We start from the raw sequence: 5812 nt of genomic DNA, 5'->3' as shown, positions 1-5812 counted from the left end.
TTTTCTTCAACTCATAAATTCTCCTTTGAATTATGTTCTCTACTTCTCAACTAATTATGGTCTCAATCCTTTGACACTATGTCTATTACTGAACACTTGGCTCAGTCACACACTCACAATGCTACAACATTTATCTCACAACAATTCTATATTCCCCCAATTTGCTCAATTGCACTCCATTGTTTTGTTCCTATGTTTTGATAGGAATGATGTTGTCTTTGTAGTCTCTGAACATGATAGTGTACTACTAAATGGCATGTTCTGTAGTTTTCCTATCAAAGTGCCCACACTCTACAACCATATTTAATTTTGGAGATGGGATAGTTCAATCACCCATTGCAGCTGCATTGAATTTTTGATTGCTTATTTAGATGTCCACCATATTGAAAATGAGTTATTAGTCACCTTTCACATATCAACAAGGCTCCCCATTTTGCTTATAAATCTTGTTATTAGTCACGTCAACTAATTTAATGCAGAGAATATAATTGTAAGTGTTTCCCTATGCTGAGAATTAATTCTCAGTCCAATCTTGCACTTCAATGACGCATTCGATGCTTACAAACTGATCATAGTAATCAACTTGTACCTCAGGCATGGATTTCTTATTTTTTAATCAAGTCTTTTGCACCAAGCTAAATTTTCCATTGAATTATTAATATCGTGTAGGAAATATCATGGATGGATTCTTTTAGTTGAGCCAGACCCATTAAATTAGCTCTACAGGTCATGGTCCTCGCTACCTTGTTTATGTTCTTTGCTTTGACCATTAATAATAGCAACAACTCTGCTCCTCTGTCATAGTTAGTGAAGTCACTAATCAAATACGAAAACCATTCAAAACCAACCCTTGGGAACACCTTTCAATGTTGATCGCGATTTTGAAAGGTTGTGGGTCAGAATACTCTAGCTATTATGCATTTTTGTTTAGTTCAATGACTTTCACATAGGCTCGACTTGGGCCCTTTTTCACTATTTTGGCCTGTTTTATTCATGGGAAAATTTTCACAAAACAACCCCTTGGCACAAACTTCAAGGTTTAGCCACATCATTAGCTTATTTCATGCTAACATCATTTGGGCCACATGGAACCTTCTGCATGGTGACATGTGTTGCTTAGATTTGGCCCATTAGGCCACCCAAAAATGTTGAAATTGCCTACCACATGTCCTCCATACTATCATGTCATGTTAACATCATCCACCACATTGTTGCTAAGACATCACCGTGATACAATCACACTCTGTCAATTATTTTCCTGTACCGGTTCCCACATAGGTTGGGGATCAAGGGTTGGGACATTCTTCTCCTACCAAATTTTTTTTCACAAACGAACCTCCAACTAGATAGTTGGTTCTTCATAGGTCAGGAGGTTTGGGTTGGAACTTTGTTTTCTTGCCAAACTCTGTTATGTTGCTCAACCTCTGACAACACCTGAATCACCTAAGTCTTGACCTTAGTTCAAAACCTGCCTAAATCCTAAGCAAATTATATTTTTTGTCTCCAAACTTCCACTAACTGTAACTCCTGATCCAAAAGGAATTTTCTAGACTTGAGCATACCATTAGAAATGTCTTCCAGAACACTTTCCAACTATGCCAATTTATGGAGAAACTAAGTTGATGTCTTGAGAAATAATATCCTCCAAATTCCTGTACTCCCCACTCATCATAGTCATCTTTTTATGGATTCTCCATTAAGACTACTACTATGATTATTATCTACAAAACATTACTATTACCATAGAACTCTCCTTGAACAACATGCTCCTCACTGCCAACATCTACTACTTCTAACATCAATGTTATTTTGGTTGACATCAATTCCAACATACATAGTTCCATAAACCATTTAGATAATGCCAATTGTCCAATAATCTCCCCCTTTGGCACTAATGGAATCAAACTAAACTCCCCTTGAAACAAAGCATCATTTTTCTTCTCCTCCTTTACTATCAATGGAAAAGGCTCCTTTTGAAGTCTCCCCACAAAACACTATACTCTACTTTGATCCTTTAAGTTAAGTTTCTTCCAATACTCATTATAATTAAGTAATTTGGGAGGCAGAGTCACAACTCCTATCTGCTGCTAGAGATGCATGAAGGCCTCTCTTGCAAGTGGTTTAGTAAATATGTCTCCAAGTTGTTATTTTGTGGCACATATTCAATTTGAACAACATTACAAGAAGCTTGTTCTCCTACTATATGTAACTTGATAGGAATGTGCTTGGTATTTGAGTGCATGGAAGTATTACTAGAGATGTTGATAGCACTAGTGTTGTCACAAATGATTGTAATTAGATCAATAAACTACACCTTAATGTCCTTCAAGGTGTTCTTCATCCAAATAATTTGTGAGAAGCAAGTGGCAACTGCAATAAATTGTACTTCAATAGTTGATAGAGAAATGGACCCTTGTTTCTTACTGGCTCGAGAAATTAAGTAGTCTCACAAAAACAATGTTGCACCAAAGGTGTTATTCTTGTCATCAATACCACCTGCCCAATCAACATCGATATAAGCCTTTATTTTAAACTCTATACTCCTAGCATACCAAAACCCATAGTCTATTGTGCCTTGCAGATATTTGAAAATCCTTTTGACAACAATGACATGAATTTCACAGGGGAAAGGCTTGAAATCTATCTACCTAGCATATTTCTTGCATGATATCTTGTCTATATGTTGTGAGATACAATAAGCTTCCTATCATCGATTTGTAGACAGTCTAATTAACCAGTGGTGCCTCATCTTCTTTCCACAAGTTACAACATGTAACCATGCGGGTTCTAACTGGATTTTAATCTTCGAGTCCAAATTTCTTCAGAGTTTCTTGTAATTATTTGGATTGGGGGATGAAGACCCTATACTTTGATTGAGAAATTTGTATTCCTAATAAAAAGGACATTTTTCCTATCAGGGACATCTCAATATTTGTTTGTATACAATTTACAAATTGATGTCCCAACTTCTTTAGAAGGATGGCAAAGATTATGTCATCCACATACACTACCATGATCATTATGTGGTCATATTCATAGTTTATATACATATTTCTATCTATAGTACCCCTCTTAAAGCCTTGTTGTTGAAGGTATCTATCGAGTCTTGCGTACTAGACTCTCGGGGCCTATTTTAGTCCATATAATGCCATTTTCTATTTGCACACAAACCCTTCATATTCAGTTACCAGGAACCCATCTAATTACTTAATATAAACTTGTTCTTCCAGATCTTCGTTGATAAATTCTAACTTCACATCCATCTAATACACCTTTTTTTTGATGACTTGTAAAAGTAAGAAACATTCTAGTGGCTCTAGTCTTGCTATAAGTGCAAAGGTTTCTTCAAATTATACTCCCTCTATTTTTGCATATCCTTTGTAGACTAAGTAAGCCTTGTTCCTAACCACTTGACCTTGCTCATTTAGCTTAATTTTAAGACCCATTTGATTCCTATGGTTTCTTTCTCTTTAGTTTTTGGAACAAGCTCCCAAGTGTGATTCTTCGCTATTTGATCCAACTCTTCATTCATTGCCTTTATCTGAGACTTATCCTCACTTGTCTAACTGAGATTATTGATCCCAATCTGAGATAGAAAAGCTTGATTTTTGCAGCTTGGGCTACTAAGGAACCTACTCCTAGTTTGAACCCCAAGTATTTGATCGCTAATAATTTGACTATTTAGATGTTGTTTCTATACATACCTTGAGGGAGGTTTGGGCCTTGTTGTTGTAATTTTTTCTTCATCTTCATCATCTTCCTCTATTTCTTCTTGATCTGAGAGTTTTGTGGCTGAAATGAATTCTCCATCTGAGTTCACGTCTCCTTTGTAAGATTTGGATTTTAGAATTATTTCATCCACAACTATATAAATGCGGTCCTCAAATTTCTTTTTTCTTTTTTTATAACATTTGTATCCTTTAATTCAAGCTTAGTACCCAAGAAGTATACCCTCGTCGGTAAGAGAATCAAATTTTCTAGGATTTTTTTCATTCATTTTGATAAAACATTTGCTCCTAAATACCTTGTAGTGTTTTACTGATGCAAGTCTTCCCTTACATACCTCATAGGGACTTTTGTCACTATTATCCCTGAGTTTTGTTATGTTTGATATGTACATGGTTGCTTCTGTTGATTCTCCCCAAAAGGTGTGAGGCACATCTGCTTCATCCATCATAGCTCTGGCCATCTTCTAGATTATTCTATTCCTTCTCTTAGCTACTCCATTTTGTTGTGGAGTCCTTTCCATGCAATACTGCCTCCTTATGTCATGCTCTTAAAAAGAAAATTAAAACTCTATCGAAGTGTATTCTCCTCGTTTGTCTGATCCTAAGCATTTGATCTTTATATATTTCTCATTTTCTACATAAGTGTTATAGCACCATTTACCACTCTTTGTAGATTTGATGCTCTGTTATGGCCTAGGGCAACCCTTCCTTTCCAGATTTGGTCCAAATTGTAAAAAACATTGTTTTATTTCCTATACAGTGCTTTTCCCTGTCTTAAAAGCATGTACATGTGGGTCAGTATATACTCAACCCATGTATATGTTTTAAAACACTTAAAAATAATAAATCTCCTTAAATTTAGACGGATTTTACAGGTTTTAGCTCTTACTCACCTACTACATCCTGTGGCCCAACTATTTCCCAACTGAAAATACTAATTTGGAGAAATATAAATAAACCTCCACGGGAAGGCCTAAGGGAGGAGAAGAGATGAGATATTGATATTATAGTTGATTGATCCCTGATCGAGTCTGAAGAAATCCATATGCCTCCTACACTCCCCAAGTTATACAAAACCTTTGTTTCCTCTTTTGATACCTCCTTCATCCCTCTTATGACATCCTTGTGTGTATTTATGGAGGAAGATTGCTGAGGTCAGGACAGGATGGATCCAGAGGATGGTTCCGCTTAGAGCTAGAAGAAGACTAAGGTTGTAGTTTTCCACCTTTCGTTTAGCGTACATCAATAAAGAAATGTTGTTTTGTTCCTAATATTTATCATGTTTATGCATTGATGCATGTTGTGATTTACTTATAAATCTTATATTAATGCATAATTGTTCATTTTATTATATTATCTGACATGTATATCATGAACATTCTTTCTATTACTGTTGTTGTATTGCTTTTCTTGGACAATTTACAAGTTTTAAAGGCATCGGAAGAAGCAGAGGTTTTCAACCTCCCAGGGTCGACCCAAATGTAAGACCTCTGGGTAAGGCCACTTCTTTCCAGTTCAGTAGTTTAAGCATTTAAATTGTTTGTCTACACATTTCTTGTTGTTGTATGCCCTCTGCTCTATTGGGGTTTTCAACCCAACGCCCTAGGGTGTTCCCACTAGCAAGAGAATTGGCAACTCCATTGGGGAAAACATTCTTGCTTTTCCTAGTTTGGGTTGTTTGTTCTTGATTAGAGTTTGTTTTCTTGATTTCTTGTTTTTACAGTGTCATTGAATTATTAGTTTTCCAAGAATCAAGTCTAAAATTCTGGATCAAACCTTGATTTCTTGTTTTTCTTGATTGAGTCTTTTATACACACTTTTCTTGGAGTATAGTCACGTATACATGCTAGTTTGCTCAAGTAGACTTGCATATACGTGAGTTTCCTGTGTTTGAAATGTGTGTGCATGCCTCTATGTCATTACATAGCCGTGTATACATAATTTTGGATTTTTTTTTTCAAAATATTTTGCTTAGTTAGGTCTATTGCCCACTGACTTTTGCTATTTTTTGGTCATCCACTATTTGTAGAACTTAGTTCTCTTACAAGTTTTCGATTTTGAATCTCCTTCTTAGTGAAAAGCCT

Source organism: Pinus tabuliformis, chromosome Q (genome assembly GCF_031772625.1).
Source record: "Pinus tabuliformis cultivar Carrire ecotype Pingquan chromosome Q, CPIR1, whole genome shotgun sequence".
Taxonomy (NCBI): domain Eukaryota; kingdom Viridiplantae; phylum Streptophyta; class Pinopsida; order Pinales; family Pinaceae; genus Pinus; species Pinus tabuliformis.
Note: the sequence above shows the minus strand (reverse complement) of the source record.